Source organism: Phyllobates terribilis, unplaced genomic scaffold (genome assembly GCF_046119375.1).
Source record: "Phyllobates terribilis strain yellow unplaced genomic scaffold, ASM4611937v1 Scaffold_4__5_contigs__length_816908805, whole genome shotgun sequence".
NCBI classification, from domain to species: Eukaryota; Metazoa; Chordata; class Amphibia; order Anura; family Dendrobatidae; genus Phyllobates; species Phyllobates terribilis.
This window is the reverse complement of record NW_027362764.1, coordinates 317,324,647-317,345,821: the sequence shown is the minus strand read 5'-3', so window position 1 is coordinate 317,345,821 and position 21,175 is coordinate 317,324,647. Positions and strand designations below refer to the sequence as shown.

Sequence of the window (21,175 nt, the reverse complement as noted above, 5' to 3'; positions counted from 1 at the left end):
CTATTTTTCTGTCCAGCCAGGTACAACTAGGCAGCTGGGGGCTGGAATCCGCAGCGCAGGGAGGCCCAAGCTTTCTGCCCCCCCCCCCGCTGCAAATTGCAGTCCGCAGCCACCCCAGAAAATGGCGCGGTCATAGAAGCGCCATCTTCTGGCGCTGTACCCAACTCATCCAGGGCCCTGGTGCGGTGGCTCACTGGGTAATAAAGGGGTTAGGGCCAGCTTGGTATTATCAGCTGGCCCTAAGCCCGAAATTCATGGGGTCACGCCAATATTAGACATGACCGCCATGAATTTCTAGTAACGTATTTAAAAAAAACACAACACCCAGAATAAAGTCCTTTAATTGAAATAAACACAATTTTTTAATGTTCTAAATTAAACCATGCTTACCATCACGCCCATTCCAGCGGAAGCCAATGTCTTCTGCAATAAAAGTAAAATAATAAACCAACATCATCCTTACCTTTCCATTGTACCCAGGACGGCTCCAGCTCTGCCACATTCATATGACAGACTGGATCGCAGCCGAAAGCTGCCATCCAGCTTGCCATGCCGCAGACACTGAGAAGCGCAGGCATGCTTGCGCTCCTCAGTGTCTCGCTGTGACGGCATCCAGATGAGCCGAGTTCATGTCCGATGAACTCAGCTCACCTCATGCACGTCACTGACACCGTGGGAAAATTCTCCTGTGCTTGCGCTTGCTGTGAGCGCAGGAGAATTCTCTCACGCTCAGTGCATGCGCAGGAGAATTCTCCCACGCTGTCAGTGACGTGAATGAGGTGAGCCGAGTTCATTGGACATGAACTTGACTCATCTGGATGCCGTCACAGCCAGACACTGAGGAGCGCAAGCATGCCTGCGCTTCTCAGTGTCTGCGGCATGGCAAGCTGGATGGCAGCTTTCGGCTGCGATCCAGCCTGTCATGTGAATGTAGCAGAGCTGGAGCCGTCCTGGGAACCATGGAAAGGTAAGGATGATGTTGGTTTATTATTTTATTTTTATTGCAGGAGATCGTTGGCTTCAGCTGGAATGGGCGTGATGGTAAGTATGGTTTAATTTAGAACATTAAAGAATTGTGTGTTTATTTTAATTAAAGGACTTTATTCTGGGTGTTTGTGTTTTTTTTTACTTTGACTATGGGGTTAGTAATGGGGGTGTCTTATAGACGCCTCTCCATTGCTAACCTGGGTTTGATGTCAGCTGGCATTATAAGCTGACATCAACCCCAGCCCTATTACCCCACTGCCACCGCTACAGGGCAGTGGGAAGAGCGAGGCTAAGTGCCAGAATTGGTGTATCCTATGGATGCGCCATTTCTGGGGCGGCTGATGGCTGGTGTTTCTAGCCTGGGAGGGGGCCAATATTCATGGCACCCTTCCTGGGCTATTAATATCAGCCCCCATCTGTCTGCCTTGCCTTTGCTAGCTATTAAAATAGGTGGGACCCCACGTCATTTTTTGGGGGGGTCCCCCATTTTAATAGCTAGTAAAGGCTAAGTATTCAGCTGGGGGCTGATATTGGTAGACTGGGAAGCTCCATGGGTATTACCCCCTTCCCAGGCTTCAAACATCTGCCCCAGCCATCTGCTTAACCTCCGCTAGAGACTAAAATTACGGGGAACCCCACGCCAATTTTTTTTTTAATAAATCCTTTATTTTAACACTAAATGACAAGTACAGTAACCAACACTATCACTGTATTTATTATATATGTGACTGACATGTTTGTAGCTATGTAATCTATGCGTGATGCTCTATTCTTTCTATTCTAAATTGTCGGGTACCGATGCTGAATTGCCGGCCTGCTTTTTTAAAGAGATGGTGCATGAAAACACTATTATTTTTTTTAATAAATCCTTTAACACTATATGACAAGTACTGTAACCAACACTGTCACTGTGCTTCTTATATATGTGAGTTACATGTTTCTATCTATCTATTCGATGTGTGATGCTCTATTCTTTCTGTTCTAAATTGTCGGGCACCGCTGCTGAATTGCCGGCCGGCTTTTTTAAAGAGAGTGTCTTCTGAGCAGTTTGTCAGCTTTTGGACACCTTTGAAGGTGTTTTCTATGTGTTTTTATTTGCCTGCCATTGGTTTTAACGGTGTTTGACGGTGTTCGACGAACAGTTCCACGAACATCCCAGTGTTCGACGAACAGAACCCGAACACTACGGGGGTGGCTCAACACTACTTGCTAGGTAGCAAAACACAAAAATTGCAAAGGGAGTGAATATTTTTGCAATCCACTGTATGTCCAGGTATAGGAATAAATTATCTCTACTACAGGTAATAATTATCCCTAGGAAAATTCAAAACAGAAATCCTAAAATATGCATCCCCATGAAATTTATCATAAATGAGAGACCGAGATTACAATAAGAGACTTATCATTTGATCAGTCACAGGATCCATAGTGATCTAATATTCTGACAATTGGTCCATATGTGCTATAAGTAGGTATATTGTGGGCACAAACATCAGAGGGTCCATATACACCCAGAGAGGATTAAATCAACTTACCCAGTGACATCCAGAGCTCCAACGTGCATTTCACTCTGCTTCTTCAGGGGGTATGTGTATTGGGTGGGGAGCTAAGCGTTAAAATACTATCTGGTAGCCAATGAAAGTGATAACAGGCTTATACTCACAGTGGTAACTAACATTTGAGTCCTGTGTGTGGCGCATCGCACGCTGGCTCTTAGGTAGATGAAATGTCCACTTCCTGTTTTCCAGGCCACAGGACGCAAGCCAGGAACAAACACCATAGCAATGCGTGCAAGTATGTCTGCGCATGTGCAGGCACCCTGCCATGCTGTACTACATGAGGAGATGCCCAGGAGTTGCGGTAGTACATGCACACTAGGACTTCATATAAAAGAAGTAGTTGGGAGGTGGGGCCATTAGTAGGAGTGATCTCAAGATCAGAAGGGGCGCATCATTACTATAGAAACAGGCAACACATAACTAAGACTTGACAGCACTGTTCAATTGGTGGCTTATGAGGGACATGCAAGGGGCAAGACCGCACAGTTGAAGCTAAGTTGCAATGTTGGTATAGTACCGTGTAAGAGGCACGGAAGGGGACGTGACCGCACTGCTTAAGCTTTGCAATACTGTTCGAATAATGACTTATATGGGTGTGTGTTAACAAGATGTGACTGTAATGTTTAAACCTGTCAGCTCTATTTATGTAGAATGAAACACGTAACCATACTAATTTAATTTGCCAATACATTTTGAAAAGTGCCTTATAAAAGGGGAGAAAGGAGTGTGACTATCCTGCCCAAATCTAGTAACGCTGTACGCTTAGTGACTTTTGAGCATAATAGCATCGTTTAACCCCTTCACAACCTTGGACGTATCCATACATCCAGGTCAGTAGGTACTTACTGATCTTGGATATATGTCCAGGAGATTTTGCGCACAAAGACATTGTGCACATGCAATCGCCGCTGGGTGTCAGCTGATTCTGACAGCTGACACCCAGCACTGAGTGCCATGAGCAGTGCCAGCACCGCTCTCAACACTTTACCCCCTAAATGCTGCAATTGCAGCATTTAGTGAGAAGGCAGAGTGAAGAAAACCCCTCTGTCCTAAAATATATAGTACCCATAAATAAATTATTTTATGAAAAACAAATTACGTAAACAAAAAAAAGTACACATATTTAGCATCGCCGTGTCTGTAATGACCCGACCTATAAAACTGTCCTACTAGTGAACACTGTAAAAAAATAGAATAAAAAACGAGGCAAAAAACGATGCTTTATCATCATACCTTCGAACAAACAGTGGATTAAAACGTAATCAAAAAGACGCATATAAATAAAAATGGTACCGCTGAAAACGACATCTTGTCCTGCAAAAAACAAGCCACCACACAGCTCCATCAGCGGAAAAGTAATGAAGTTACAGTGGGGAAAAAAGCATTTAGTCAGCTACCAATTGTGCAAGTTCTCCCACTTAAAAAGATGAGAGAGGCCTCTAATTGACATCATAGCTAGACCTCAACTATGAGAGACAAAATGAGAAAACAAATCCTGAAATCACATTGTCTGATTTGGAAAGAAATTTTTTTCAAATTTTGGTGGAAAACAAGTATTTTGTCAATCACAAAAGTTCATCTCAATACTTTGTTATATATCCTTTGTTGGCAATGACAGAGGTCAAACGTTTTCTGTAAGTCTTCACAAGGTTTGCACACACTGTTGCTGGTATGTTGGCCCATTCCTCCATGCATATCTCCTCTAGAGCAGTGATGTTTTGGGGCTGTCGCTGGGCAACACTGACTTTCAACTCCTTTCAAAGGTTTTATATAGAATTTAAATCTGGAGACTGGCTAGGCCACTCCAGGACCTTGAAATGCTACTTACGAAGCCACTCCTTCGTTGCCTTGGTGGTGTGCTTGGGATCATTTTCATGCTGAAAGACCCAGCCATGTTTCAGCTTCAATGCCCTTGCTGATGGCAGGAGGTTTGCACTCAAAATCTCACGATACATGGCCCCATTCATTCTTTCTTGTACATGGATCAGTCATCCTGGTCCCTTGGCACAGAAACAGCCCCAAAGCATGATGTTGCTACCCCCATGCTTCACAGTAGGTATGGTGTTCTTTGGATGCAACTCAGCATTCTTTCTCTTCCAAACATGACGAGTTGTGTTTCTACCAAAGAGTTCTACTGTGGTTTCATCTGACCATATGACATTCTCCCAATACTCATCTGGATCATCCAAATGCTCTCTAGCAAACTTCAGATGGGCCCCGACATGTAATGGCTTAAGCAGGGGGACACATCTGGCACTGCAGGATCTAAGTCTCTGGCGGCGTAGTCTCTTACTGATGGTAGCCTTTGTAACGTTGGTCCCAGTTCTCTGCAGGTCAATCACAAGGTCCCCCCATGTGGTTCTGGGATTGTTGCTCACCATTCTTGAGATCATTTTGCCTCACGGGGTGAGATCTTGTGTGGAGCCCCAGATCGAGGGAGATTATCAGTGGTCTTATATGTCTTCCATTTTCTAATTATTGCTCCCACAGTTGATTTCTTCACACCAAGCTGCTTGCTTATTGCAGATTCAATCTTCCCAGCCTGGTGCAGGGCTACAATTTTGTTTCTGGTGTCTTTCGACAGCTCTTTGGTCTTCACCATAATGGAGTTTGGAGTGTAACTGTTTGAGGTTGCGGGCAGGTGTCTTTTATACTGATAACAAGTTCAAACAGGTACCAGTAGTACAGGTAATGAGTGGAGGACAGAGGAGCCTCTTAATGAAGAAGTTACAGGTCTTTGAGAGACAGAAATCTTGCTTGTTTGTAATTGGCCAAATACTTATTTTCCACCAAAATTTGAAAAAAATTTCTTTCCAAATCAGACAATGTGATTTTCAGTATTTGTTTTCTCATTTTGTCTCTCATAGTTGATGTCTACCCATGATGTCAATTACTGGCCTCTCTCATCTTTTTAAGTCAGAGAATTTGCTCAACTGGTGGCTGATAGTGTTGAGTGAGCACTAAAATGCTCGGGTGCTTGAAGCTCGGGCCAAGCTCACCGTGATACTCGGGTGCTCGACCTGAGCAATTAACCCAATGTTAGTCTATGGGAGACCTGAGCATTTTTGCGGTGGCACACCCGGCAGTCAGTAGAAAGCCTAAAAAGTGCCCAAAACGATAGTGACAGTGCTCAAATGACATGGGGACAGCATGGGCATCGCCCCAGGAAGCATTTATAACCCCCAGGTAACTGCTGTCAACAACGTGGTCAGAGGTATTAAGCCACTTTTACGGGCTCACAATAAAACGTTCAAAAACTAAACTGAAACGGTTTTCCCGTGAAATATGTTAAAAAACATCCTTTCCAGGGTAAAGACTTGTGTATAAGGTAAAATAAATAACCAAGAACAATAATACTCCTCCACACCTTGGGCTATGTTCACAAGTAGCATTTTTTATGCGTTTTTGCACTTTTGTATTGCTTTCAACCGTGACAAATGCATTCACCGGGGAATGTAATTTTAACATTTTACAACCTTATCTGGCCATGTGCTGTGTGACACATGCATACAGTGCTGAAAAGACATGGGAACAGCATGGGGAAGACCCCTGGAAGCATCTCTGACTCCCAGGTCACTGCCCAAAAGTGTGCCCAACAGAAGTGATCCTTGCCGCATCAGAAGATGCAGGTTTGCAACTATGCCTGTGCAAGTCCTTGTCCTAGGGCAGTGTTCAGTTGTACCTCCCCCATTCCTTGCAATGCAAGCGTAAATATGCAGCCAACCACCCACCCACCCGCAGGCTGCAATACTATACTGCTAGCTTGCACTTGAAATGGGGCCTTTTAGTTTGGAAGAGGCCGAAGCTGGCCACTACCTGATTGCTGCGTTGGCGGCGAGGTCTCCATACTCAGTCCCCAGTCGCCACTATTTGTCCCGGGAACCTTCCCCACACTTTTCTTAGCCTGGCCTGCTTTAGGGCAGCATTGGACAAGCCCACCAGACAACCAGAGACTCCTCCGGTGGGCCCTGACTTCTCCATCAGGGGAGTTGAGAGTGCCAAGGTGAGGAGCATGATGATGATGATAGAAGTTTGCATCTGCTTTGTTTTCTTAGAATGCAAGCGTAAGTGTGCATCCTGCCACCCACCCCCAGGCTGCAATACCATACTACTAGCTTGCTTGCACTTGAAATGAGGCCTTTTATACTTGTGGAGCCAGACGCCGGCCACCATGTCATTGCTGCGTCGGCGGCCTGGTATCCATACTCAGTCCCCAGCCGCCTGGTGGCCGGGTGTCCACATTCGGTCCCCAGCCGCCAGGGGAAGGCCGGGTGTCGATACTCGTTCCCCAGCCACCCATATTTGTACCGGTGTGCCTTATACACAAGCGCGCATACCAAAACATTACCTGTGCCTTCCCCAGTGCATTTAGTGGGATGGACAGCCGATTCCGCTGTACTGTGTGCACGCCAACCCGCTGTTCATGACACATGCGAAGATGCCTCCCGCCCTCACCTGTTGTTGCAGAGTTGCAACTATCCCCGTTCAAGTCCTTGTCCCAGGGCAGTGTTCAATTGTACCTCCCCCTTTCCTTGCAATGCAAGCGCAAGTATGCACCCTGCCACCCACCCCCAGGCTGCAATACCATACTGCTTGCTTGCACTTGAAATTGGGCCTTTTAGGCATGTGGAGGCGGAATCTGGCCACCATGTCATGGCTGCGTCGGCGGCCTGGTATCCATACTTAGACCCCAGTCGCCCGGCGGCCAGGTGTCCACGCTTGGTCCCCAGCTGCCAGGGGGCGGCCGGGTGTCCATAAACGGTCCCCAGCCCCCCCTATTTGTCCCCGTGCACCTTATACACAAGCATGCATGCCAAAACATTACCTGTGCCCTCCCCAGTGCATTTAGTGGGAAGGACAGCCTAACCACAAACACGTGGACAAGTGAATGTGGCCAGGGATGGTCCATCTCACTGATGCCTTCACACTGGGTTAATATTGTGGTAGCCAGGACACAGTTGGACACTGGGATGCAACACGTCCTCCAGACATAGAGGAATGCGGGTTCTGGGTCAATCAGGATTCAACACAAAGTTCAGAAGGTAGACAGTGGTCGGCCTCCTACACAACGAGTAAATTATTCATGATCATGAGGCCATCCATCTCCTCGCTTTCTGTTCCTTGGAATGCAAGCGCATGCATGTAGTAGCGGCTAGGCCTGAGGTGGTCAGCGTTTTGCCGCATATCCTACCTCCTCCGAGGATAGCTGGATGTTTTCCTGCTACTATCCCAGTTCTATGACTCCCGTTAAAACAAAGCTTCAGGTGATGAATGATGGATGAGGTGGTGGCAAATGAGAAAGAGCAGGAGGAACAGGGACCATTCACATCAATATCAGGCCAGTCAACCACACATGCCTTGTAGGATATGTTTCTGTACCAAAAGGAGTGGTTCGGCTACACAGTTATAGAGCATACAGTGAGTGCAATGCCTACCAAAAATTTTGAGGCACTCCAATGCCCCTTGGAAGTGACATGGAGGTCAGAGGGCCTTAACTAAACCGTTTTTTCCATTTATAGCAACTGGGTCTACTGTACACTGTTGGCCTAAGCAGTGAATGGAAGGCTTTCCAAAAATTATGAGGAACTGCAATGCCACTTGAAACAGACGTGGATTACAGCGTACTAAAAACCTTCTACCCATTATTGGGGAGTGTGTCTCCCTTAGTATTCGCCTATGCATTGAAAAGCAAAAGCTGACTAAAATTAGGAGGAAATGCAATGCCCATTGGAAGAGTCGTGGAGGTTAGAGGTAATTAAAAACAACATTTCCATGCTCCTTGGAAGAGCTGTGGAGTTCAGAGTGGTTTAACAAGACGGTTTTAATGCCCCTTGGAAAAGACGTGGAGGTCACAGTAGCTTAACAAGACGGTTTTAATGCCCCTTGGAAGAAATGTGGAGTTCAGAGTGGTTTAACAAGACGGTTTTAATGCCCCTTGGAAGAGACGTGGAGGTCGCAGTGGAATAAAAAGACAATATCAATGACCCTTGGAAGAGACGTGGAGGTCACAGTAGCTTAACAAGATGATTTTAATGCCCCTTACAAGAGCCATGCAGTACAGCATATTAAAAACATTATTCCCATTATTGGGGAGTGGGTCTCCCATAGTCTTTGCCTATGCCTTCCAAGCAAAAGCTGCCAAAAATTAGGACGGAGGAACTTGCAATGCCCCTTAAAAGAGCCATGCAGTACAGCATATTAAAAACATTATTCCCATTATTGGGGAGTGGGTCTCCCATAGTCTTTGCCTATGCCTTCCAAGGAAAAGCTGCCAAAAATTATGACGGAGGAACTTGCAATGCTGGCAACTGACCACGATCACCCTGGTGGTATAGTGGTGGTGGAGGCTGAGGATAAGGAGAAGAGAAAAAAACTGCCGAAATGAGGAAGCATATACCCATGTGTGGGTGTGAAGCGGTGCATGGGAATACACCTCCCGAAATAACACAGTGGAATTGACTTTATGTTACTCTGCTGTCATTTGCTGTTGATGAGAAGTCTGGCCCAATCCAGCCCTTGTTCATTTTGATAAGGGTCAGCTTGTCAGCATTGTCAGTTGACAGGCGAGTGCGCTTATCAGTTATAATTCCCCCAGCAGCACTAAAAACACGCTCCGATAACACGCTAGCGGCAGGGCAGGCCAGGATCTCCAAGACGTACAGAGCGATTTCATTCCAAGTGTCCAGCTTGGATACCCAATAATTAAAAGGCACAGAGGAATCACAGAGGATGCTGGTACGGTCGGCAAGGTACTCCCTCACCATCTTTTGAAACTTTCCACTCCTTGTGAGAGTACCCCGCGCCTCAGGGCCTGTCAGCTGGGCGGGTCTCAGAAAACTGTCCCAGAACATTGACAGTGCTCCCCTGCCTCTGCTGGATTGAAGTTGCATCTCTCTCGCCTGTACGCCTTGTTTGGGCAACAAACTGTGACCTCTGCCGCTGGTGTGTTCAGATGGGAATTTTTTTAACAGTTCTGCAGCAAGGGCCTTCTGTTACTGCCCCATTTTTGTAGACCTCTCCACCTCAGGAATAAGAGAGTGAAAGTTCTCATTGTAGCGTGGCTCTAAAAGTGTCACCAACCAGTAATGACTGTCACCCAACATTTTGACAACGCGAGGGTCACGGTTAAGGCAGCGTAACATAAAGTCAGCCATGCGCGCCAGACTGGTAACGGGCAAGACTTCCGTGTCCTCACAAAGATGACGACTGACCATGCTCTCCTCCTCCTCCCCACTGTCCTCAGGCCACCCACGCTGAACCGAGTTGTACGGGTACTACTGTCTACAGCACATGATACCAGCTCCTGTTCTTCCTCCTACTCCTCCTCCTCCTCTCCCTCATTGTCCCCCAATGCATATTGGGATGAGATGAGGCTGGGCTGTGTAATCGCCCACTACAGTTTCTTGATCTATCTCTTCATACTCTGGCTGCAATGCCTCCTCTTTAATTCTCTGCAGAGAGCATTGCAAAAGACAGACAAGTGGGATGCTGACACTAATGATGACTCCTCAAAGTTTGTCAGGATGGTACATATGTCAGACTCCCAGGTCCACTCCTGAGGTCTTATGTGTGGAGTCTGACCTGAATATTGACAGCCTTGTTGCAGCTGGTACTCCACAACTGCTCTCTTCTGCAAACAAATCCTTTGCAACATGTGGAGGGTAGAGTTCCAACGTGTGGGGACATCACATACCAGTCGGTGTGCCGGAAGCTGCAAACTCTGCTGCAACACAGCAAGGGCGGCGGAAGCTGTAGCCGACTTGCAAAAATGAGCTGACAGGCGGCGTACTTTGACGAGCAGATCTGGAAACTCGGGGTATTATTTACGAAACTGCTGAACCACGAGGTTAAGCACATGAGCCAGGCATGGTATGTGTGTGATGTCGCCTCGCCTCAGAGCCGCTACCAGGTTACGGCCATTGTCACACACGACCATGCCTGGATGTAGGTTCAGCGGTTTCAGCCACAGATCTGCCTGCTCTTTCACAGCTGTCCACAACTCACAAGCAGTGTGAGGTTTATCACCTAAGCTTATGAGTTTCAGCACAGCCTGTTGCCGCTTGGCTGAGGCAGTACTGCAGTTCTTCCAGCTTTTAACTGATGTGGTGATATCTGAGATGGAGGCTGAACATGAGGAGGAGGAGGAGGATGAGGTGCAGGAGCAGTACACTGTGGTGGCAACTCTGACAGAGATAGGGCCCGCAATCCTCGGTGTGGGGAGGATGTGTTCCGTCCCAATGGTCCGACTGGGTCCCGGCTTCCACTATGTTTACCCAGTGTGTCGTCAGTGAGATGACCGTCCCTGGCCACAAGCACTTGTCCACGTGTCCATTGTCAGGTGGACTCTCCCAGTAACTGCATTGTTGAGGGTACGGCAGATGTTTTGGGATACGTGCTTGTGTAGTGCGGGGATGGCACACCGGGCAAAATAGTGTCGGATGGGGACCGAGTACTGAGGGACGACCACCGCCATAAGGTTGCAGAAGGATCCCGTCTCCACCAGCCTAAAAGGCAGTATTTCCAACGCAAGCAGTCGTGAAATGTGTGAATTTAGGACTGTGGCCTGTAGAATGTTGGCTGAGAATTTGCGAATTCATTCAAAGGTCTGGGATATGGAAAATTGAACGCTGCTGTGAGACGTGGACGTTGATGCTATTTCTTGAGAAACTGCCATAACAAGTGAAGACTGAGAGGAGGGGCATCTTTGCTTGCAGTATGGACAGGGGATTGCCTTACATGCACAACAGCGGAAGAAGCAGTGGTGAAACCCGCTGACACTGGTCGTGGACCCTGGGGTTCGCCCCACAAAGTCGGGTGCTTTGCTGACATGTGCCTGATCATGCTGCTGGTGGTCAAGCTGGTAGTTTTGTCACCTCTGCTGATGCTGGCCTGGCAGGTGGTACAAATGGCCTTTTTGGGGTTATCAGCAGAGTCTTTAAAAAAATTCCAGACTCTGGAAGACCTACCGATTATACTGGCAACGTCCCTCGTGTTGGTGTTACGGGGAACGGTTGCCCGCTTCTGTCTGCGGCCACCACACTGATTCTTCCTGCCTGTTGAGGTACTCTGCCTCCCTCCCCCTGTGTGCTGCTGGCCTCGCTCTGCGTGTCCTCCTGCCACGTTGGGTCAGTTACTAGATCATCCACCACCTCCTCCTCTTCCACTTCCGCACCACGGTCCTCCTCCTCACTTCGTGGCAATTGTGTCTCGTCATCGTCCACCTCTTGTGACAAATTGCCAGCGTCGCCTTCTTGTGGCTGTGGCTGTTCAAATATTTGGCCATTGCTACATGGGATCTCCTCTTCCACCACTTCAAGCGGAGCAGGCGAGGGGCCCAAATATGGAAATGGACCAGTGAACAGCTCTTCAGAGTGTCCAAGTGTGCGATCAGTTGCTGTCTGACGACCCTCGACATGATGGGAGGAAGGAACATCAGAGTGAGGAGGAGTATGTGGTCGAGACTCACGGCTACTAAGACTTGACCGTGTGGAAGACAGACCGGAGGTGGTGGTTCCCAGGTGACTGGAAGTATTACCTGCTATCCAATTAATAACCTGTTCACACTGATCAGTTGGCAATAGTGGTGTTGTGTGCTTCCCTAGTAATTCGGTCAAGAACTGGTAGCAAGAAGATGTGGCTGTTGGTTGTGGCACATTTTCACCTTGGCCATGGCCCCATCCTCTGCACGCACCATCACCAGAACGTCCAGTTCCACGTCCCTTGCCACGCGCCTTGCCCATTGTAAATGAAGTAAAATAGCTTACACTCGCACAATCAATGGCAAAAGGGTAATAAATGGGAGATTTGATCCGTGGAAAACCACAGTTCTAGTTCTCTGGCCTACCTCAGAATCTTTTAAACAGATATATTTGTGTTTGAACAGACAGCGAGACACTCAAACTGTTTTTTTTATGGAAAAAAGGCAAAAAGGTGAATTACACCCAGATTTGAACCGTGGAAGAGGAAAACCACAGTTCTAGTTCTCTGGCCTACACCAGAATCTTTTAAACAGATATATTTGTGTCTGAACAGTCAGCGAGACACTCAAACTGTTTTATTTATGGAAAAAAGGCAAAAAGGTGGATAACACCCAGATTTGAACCGTGGAAGAGGAAAACCACAGTTCTAATTTCTTGGCGTATACCAGACTTTTTTAAATAGATATATTTGTGTCTGAATAGTCACCGAGACACTCAAACTTTCTTTTTTTATGGAAAAAAGGCAAAAAGGTGGATAACACCTAGGTTTGAACCGTGGAAGAGGAAAACCACAGTTCTAATTTCCTGGCGTATACCAGACTTTTTTAAATAGATATATTTGGGTCTGAACAGTCACCGAGACACTCAAACTGTTTTTTTTTATGGAAAAAAGGCAAAAAAGTGGATAATACAGAGATTTGAACCGTGGAAGAGGAAAACCACAGTTCTAGTTCTCTGGCCTACCCCAGAATATTTTAAACAGATATATTTATGTCTGAACAGTCACCGAGACACTCAAACTGTTTTTTTTTATGGAAAAAAGGCAAAAAAGTGGATAATACAGAGATTTGAACCGTGGAACTGCAAAACCACAGTTCTAGTTATCTGGCCGAAACCAGACTCTTTTAAACAGATATATTTGTGTCAGAACACTCACAGGCACACTCAATTTTTTTTTTGGGGGGGGGAATACCAAAAGGTTAATAAGACGGGTATTTGTACAGTCTGACTGAGGAGAAAAAAAAAAAAGAGAATTTAGATCCTTTAGATGATTTAGATGAAAAGAAAAAAAGGATTTTTCCTGGCCCCTGAGACCTGGGGCTAAGTCTAGCAATTTGAGCAGCAGCAGCACACAAGACTGTAATGCAGTGTTTGTTGGTATAACCACTGTGTCTCCTATACAGCCTGCCTGCCTGATATCTGGGATGGATATTAGTCCTCAGAAGGACTGTTTCTTTGATTTTTCAGGCTTTAGAGACCCTACACTACCTATTTTGCAATATAAATCTCTGCCTATCTCAGCAGCACTCTCCCTACACTGTCTGATCCGGAGCGACTGTGTCCAAGATGGCGGCGCCCAGTTTTAAATACTCGAGGTGACGCTGTGCGGCCAGCCAATCACTGTAATGCCCACAACCAACATGGCTTCGGCATTACAGTTACTGGCTGGCAATCCCTGCATGTTCATTGGTTCTGTAAAGAGCGCCAAACATGCAGGGCGGAGACCTGAGCTCCCGCCCAAGTAACCCGAAAATGCTCGGTGCATCCCGAGTAGTGAGATCCTCGCACGAGTACCGAGCAGTGTCGAGCATGCTCGCTCAACACTAGTGGCTGACTTAATACTTTTTTTCCCCACTGTAAAGGTCTCAGAATAAAGTGATCCAAAATAATTATTTTTTTCAATAAAATAATTTTTATTGCATAAAAGCGCCAAAATAACAAAAGACAATATAAATGTGGTTTTGCTGTAATTGTACTGACCCAAAGAATAAAGCTGCCTCTAAATTTGACCACATGCGGAACAACATAAAAAAACAATTCCTGAATTGTTGTTTTTTGTTTATTCTGCCTCCCAATAATCGGAATGGACAGCGATCAAAAAATGTAATGTGCCCGAAATTGGTACCAGTAAAAACGCCAACTCCTTTGCAAAAAAAAAGCCCTCATATGACTGTCGGCAAGCTTCTTTTAGTTTGTGACAGCTGTCAATCATAAAAACCTGCTATAACTCTGGTATCGCTGTAATCACATTGACCTGAAGAATAAATCGTTGGCCATAGTTTTGTGCACGTCTGAAAAAAAAGGACACCGCTGAACAGAGGCCAGGTGGAGTCCATAGTAACTCTTATTATAGTGAATGAATCCCTCAGGGGTTTCATCTGAATCACATCATTCAAGATTTAAATGGAAACCTTGGTGTAAGTGCTCAGCATACAGCGCAGAATAAATGTGATCCAAAATGTTATGTAAAATTTTCCAAACAAAAGCTTCAACTTGATCCACAAAAAAAGCCAACACTCAAGTCCGTCATCTGTTATCGGAAATATAGGGGGCTTCCACGTTACTGGTAGTACAAAGCTCTGGAAAAGTTAAAAGTTTCCTTGCCGCCCAAAAGAAAACCAGCAAATTCTGCACTCTCAAATTCAAATGCCGGTCCTCCTTTCTGAGCCCAGGTGTGTCTAAACAGCAGTTAGCGTCCACATGTTTGCCATTTCTGTAGTGATGAGAGCCCCCCGAATTTACGGATGCATATCTCCAGAAGCATGAGCTTGGTTTAACGTACTGATCACTACAAACGCAGTTTGCAATTTTCACTCAGCAACATTCACTGCTGCTTGTTTGTGGAAAACACCCATGAAGTTAAAATAGTAACTACACCTTGTAATGCAGCGGCTTGCGGCATTACTGTAATGGTCCAGGGTGTGTTTTGGCTGACCATGTACCTCCCCCTCAGGTGACTGATCACATGACTGTGACATCAGCACAGGTCCTGTGCACACAGAAGGTCTGATCACATGACTGTGACATCGGCACAGGTCCTGTGTGTGCACTGGATGATATATAAACCCTGGTAGTTTTGAGACAGTGTGACAAGGCGTGAGGCCTGTTCCCTGTGTGGGACACCATTAGCCTGGAGAGGCTTAGTGAGGCCTAGAGAGGCCTGGTGAAGCCTGAAAGGCAGAGGCTGGATGTTATGTGTGTAAACATACCAGTAGCCTTGGAGGGCAAGAGGCTTGAAAGACAAGAGTCCTGAAAGGCGGAGACTGGATCCTGTGTGTGCAAGAGATGCCAGTAGTCTTGGATGGTACGAGGGCTGGAGACCCCCATCTGGGAAGCTGTAAAGCCACAGCGGTGGCAGAACAAATCAGACTGAAGCAGCTAAAACCCGGCAAAGGTAAAACACTGCTTGATGTGGACATTTATATTGTTACCTTGCTGAAGGCTGTATCGGGAGCCAAGTGGACATATCTGTCACTGGAAAGGCTCTTGGGCATTATATGTGTAATTTGTCGGTGAGCCACTGAGATGGACTCAGAAGCAGTAATGAAGTGTAATAAACTGCTCGATTGTAAAATGCCGGAAAGTCGTTGCATGTGTGCTTTAATTGACCCAGTGAAGCGAGTGTCCCCCAGCGTGATGACTAGCACTGCCTTACAACCTGTATATAAATTCCTAAAGGGGTATAATTTCCAAAATGGGGTTACTCGAGGGGGATTCTGCTATTCTAGCACTTAAGAGCTTTGTATATGGAGTCCACATACTATTCTAGGAAAATCTGCGCTCCAGGAAGCAAATAGGGCTCCATCCAATCCAAGCCTCGCTGTGTAGCTAAGCAGTACTATGCAGTCACATATGGGGTACAGTAGTGTTCAAAATAAGAGCAGTCCAATATGACTAACCAGATTGATCACTGTTTTTGGTATAAATTATATTACCACATGTCATACAATTTACCAGTTGGTGCAGTAGATTTTAAGAAAACCAACAGACTGCGCATTCATGATCTGCATGTTTTTGAGTCTTTGTATTTGAATAATTAATTTTATGGGGGATGTGTTCAAAATAGCAGTGTGGAGTTCAATTAGCAAGGTCAATCATTCTGTGAAGAAACAGGTGTGAATCAGGTGGCTCTTACTGAAAGGTGAAGCCAGCACATGTACATTCATTTCTCCTTGAAAGCCTGAGAAATATGGGTGATTAAAAAGTTGATTGGAGAGGGTAAAACTTGTAAGTGCAGACAATGATAGGCTTTCAGCTAAAATGATCTCCAATGGTTTAAAATGGAAAGCAAAACCAGAGAGAAGTGGAAGAAAATGGAAGACTACCATTCAAATAGATCGAAGAATAGCCGGAATTGCAAAGGCTCAGCAAATGATCAGCTCCAGGATGATTAAAGACAGTCTCAAGTTACCTGTGAGTACTGTGACAGTTAGAAGATGCCCGTGTGAAGCTAATCTCTTAGCAAGAAGTCCCCACAAAGTTCCACTGTTAAGAAAAACTACGTACTGAAGCAGATACAATTTGACTAAGAACACATCAACTGGCCTAAAGAGAAATGGAGAAACATTTTGTTGGCTGATGAAAGTAAAATTGTTCTTTTTGGGTCTAATGAAGCCCAAACTCTGCATTCAAGCCACAGTACACTCTGAAGACAGTGAAGCATGGTGGTGCAAGCATCATGATATGGGCATGTTCTCTTACTATGGTGCTGGACCTATTTTCCACATACCAGGGATTATGGACCAGTTTGCATATATTAAAATACTTGAAGAGGTCATGTTGCCTTATGCTAAAGAGGATTTGCCCTTCCTATGGGTGTTTCAACAAGACAACGACCCTAAACACACCAGTAAACAAGAAAAATCTTGGTTCCAGTCCAACAAAATTGAAGTTATGGAGTGGCCAGCCCAATTCCCGGACCTTATTCCGATAGAACACTTGTGGGGTGACATTTGAGGCAAAGCCAACAAATGCCAATAAATTGTTGAATGTAGTCAAAGCATCCTGTTGACAGGTGCCAGAAGTTGGTTGACTCTATGCAACATAGAAGATGTGAAGCAGTTCTAAAAAAACTGTGGTTACACAACTAAATATTAGGTTAGTGATTCAGAGGCATGCTAAATCCTAAAAAAAAAGAGTACATATTGTGAGTTTGTAAAGACAAATGCAGACACTGCTATTTTTTGAACAGCCCAATGTTCATTTTTTGTTATTTTCTGTAAAGTAGTTTAAATTATATACATTTCTCTTCACGTTTTGAATTAGAAAACAAACAATGTGCAATGTTCCCAATGCATGGAAATAAAAACTAGTGTAAAGATTTTGGGCTTAACGCATGTTTTTGAACACACTGCTATTATTTTGAACACTACTATATGTCTACATTCAGCACAAATTGTGGGACAATTTTTGTTGCCGTTTTTACCCATTTCCCAGTGTGAAAATATAAAATCTGGGGCTAAAACAAGAATTGTAAAAATTGGCCTGGTCATGAAGGTGAAAACAGGCTTAGGGAGTGAAGTGGTTAAACACAAGTTGGTAGGGGGAAAGACAATGTAACCACACTCTTTGGTTGTAAAGAAACAGTGAATAAATATAAATGCTTATACTAAATGTCCATAGTGTTTATTGAATAAAACTTGGCTATTCCAAAACCTAATTGAAATAACCACATCAAAGATAGCAGGAGGTAGTATATGAGTGCAAACAAATGAATGATGTTATTATGTGTTGATATTTGACTTTAAAATAATGAGTGATAAATGGTAGATATTGCCACCTATTTTATTAAAAAGTAGGATAAGTGGAATATGTGAGTAAAATTAGGATTTAACGAAGGTGAGTAAGGTAGTGTGTTGTATGTAGAGAGGAGTCTCAGTACTACATTGACAAAATTCTTGGGCAGAATACAACAGTTTAAAGAGATTCATAGATGGACAAGTGCCCTAAAGATCACATTGTTCCATATTGTGAATGAATGCTGATGACTGTGTAGTGAGCCAAAATTGTGGATAGAGCATTTAGTTGAATCCTATATAGAGTTGTGACCATGTGTAATATGAGTGGAAACCACAATGAAAGTGATATTAAAGGATTTAAACACAAGATTGGAATAAATGATTTAATGAAAGGGATGACCAAACAATAAGGAAATTCCAATCTAGTATCATAAGTTCAATGTGTGATTGAAATTTTAATGGCCGTGAACATGATAAATGACAGGGGTACTAGAAAAGAACAACGATATGAATAAACATGCCTTAGCTCTGTTAGATGACTAAACAGTAGGGAAAATAAGTAATTGATACACTGCAGTTTTTATCATAGATACATTTCAATTGTGAGAAACAGAATCTAAAATAAAAACCTGAAAATCACATTGTATGATTTTTAAATAATTAAATTCCATTTTATTACATGAAATAAGTATTTGATCACCTACCAACCAGCAAGAATTCTGACTCTTACGGACCTGTTTTTGTTTAAGAATCCCTCCTACTCTGCCCACATTACCTGTATTAATTGCACCTATTTGAATTCATTACCTGTATAAAAGACACCTGTCCACACACTGAATCAATCACACTCCAACCTCTCCACAATGGCAGAGACCAAATAGCTGTCTAAAGACACAAGGTACAAAATTGTAGACCCCTACAAGGCTGGTATGGGCTACATGACAATAGGCAAGCAGCTTGCTGAGAAAGCAACAACTATTGGCACAATTATTACAAAATGGAAGAGACACAAGATGACTGTCAAACTTCCTCAGTCTAGGGCTCCATTCAAGATCTCGCGTCGGGGGGAAAGCATGATTCTAAGAAAGGTCAGGAATCAGCGCAGAACTAGGTGAGAGGACCTGGTCAGTGACCTTAAAGAGCTGGGATCACAATCTCAAACATTACCGTTAGTAACACACTACGCCCGTCATGGATTAAAATCCTGCAGGGCACGCAAGGTTCCCCTGTTCATGCCAGCATATGTTCAAGCCCATTTCAAGTTTGCCAATGATCATCTGGATGATCCAAAGGAGGCAAGGGAGAAGGTCATATGGTCAGATGAGACCAAATTATGACATTTTGATATTAATTCCACTCGCCTTATTTGGAGGAAGAAGAAGGATGAGTACAATCCCAAGAACACAGTAGCAATTGTGAAGCATGGTGGGGGAAGCATCAATACTTTGGGGGTGCTTTTCTTCAAAGGGGACAGGACGACTGCACCTTATTGAAGGGAGGATGGATGGGGTCCTTTATCGCAAGATTTTGGTCAACAACCTCCTTCCCTCAGAAAGAGCATTGAAGATAGGTCGTGGCTGGGTCTTCCAGCATGGCAATGACCCAAAGCACACAGCCAGGGCAAATAAGGAGTGGCTCGGTAAGAAGCTTTTCAAGGTCCTGAGGTGACCTAGCCAGTCTCCAGACCTGAACCCAATGGAAAATCTTTGGATGGAGCTGAAACTCAATGTTGCCCAGCGACAGCTCCGAAACCTGAAAGATCCGGAGAAGATCTGTATGGAGGAGTGAGACAAAATCTCTGCTGCAGTGTGTTCAAACTTGGTCAAGAACTATAGGAAATGCTGACCTCTGTAATTGCAAACAAAGGTTTCTGTACCAAATATTAAGTTCTGTTTTTCTATTGTATCAAATACTTATTTCATGCAATTAAATGCAAATTAATTATGTAAAAATCTTACAATGTGATTTTCTGGATATTCTTTTAATATTCTGTCTCTTACAGTTGAAGTATACTTGCAATAAAAATTACAGACCTCTCCATTCTTTGTAGGTGGGAAAACTTTAAAAATTGGCAGTGTATCAAATACTTATTTTTCCCACTGTATGGTATAGTAGTGGGGCCACAATGTACAAGTTTAAAAATAGTCCTCGCACAGTGTGTAGCTGATAAGATGTAATCATACTATTTAATCTGGAATTAATTCTTCATAAAAGGTACAGGTCCCCATACCTAGTATACCCTGCCAGTGTCCCTCAAAGTTCGCAAACAACGATTCGATGCTGAAAATTACCCTTGCATAGCATGTTGCCAAGCAATATGATCCTATTATTTGATCTAGACTGGATTTTTCATAAAAGGTAAAGGTTCCCACATATGACAAACGCCACAAGTGTCCCTAAGAGAACCCAAATGCAGGGTACAGTAGAAGCCACAAAATTGATAAAGAGAGGCATTTTTGCAAAGGTGATTGTATACATAGAGCCAGTATCCAAAATTATAAGTTTAATTACTCTATAAAGTAGAGGAGGTTTCACTTATCTGGGGAAAGTGGTACTGTCATGTGTTTAGTTGTAGTTAATCCACTCCATTGGTATCCATGTCCGTAGGTCCTGTATACTCCCCTTGAATTGGTCTGGCTCAAGAATTCTTTAAAGCTGACTTGCCTTATATAGAGGGGTGTGGATCCCATTCACAAGGGCTCAACTGCTGCCAGAACCATCTCCACTACAGATACTAAAAAAAAGATAAAAGAAATTATTTTACCATCATAACAAAAACAACCATATAGACTATCAGTACCACACTTCTAGATATAATATGAAAGATTATAACCACCACTAGCTCTCAAAGGGAATGGATCAGAAGACTATTAAAATATCAGAAAATGAAGAAAAACATGTGAATTTTTAAAATACCCACATAAAATTAGAGAAAAGCGCCAAAGCCAAAGTGCTCATTTAATCCTGTGGGTGCCACTGTACCTAGCCTGAAAATCCACTTGTTTTCAAGTTGTGCTAAAGCCTTACTTACATCACCATCACATGGACCTACCCAGATTTGACCAATGGCTTTGACAGTCGTGAGTTGGAATTATGCAAGAAAAAAAGATAAGTAAAGTCCGCTCATCATTGGGGTGTGGTGCAGTCTCAGCCTCGCTCGGAACCAGCCATAGAAGCCTGGTTGATGAATGAGAAAATAGGAGGAATGATCCAGCATATCAGGCTATAAACTTGAATAAAACATAGCTTTTATTGAGCCATTAAAAAATGCTGCTACCACCATAATAAGTCTTAGTGAACACAAGGATCACAGCTGTCTCGACCTATGCATTTCGACTTGCAGTCTTAATCATGGTCTGTCTGAACTGTGGACTAGTGAGCATATAAAGGTAGGTTATAATTAAAGATAATA

At 44.3% G+C, this 21,175-nt stretch overlaps 1 pseudogene; it reads left to right on the top strand.

The window, feature by feature from the left end:
* Positions 1-19,769, top strand: part of LOC141264654 (cingulin-like) — a 28,705-nt pseudogene extending 8,936 nt beyond the window's left edge.
* Positions 19,770-21,175: the final 1,406 nt, after the last annotated feature.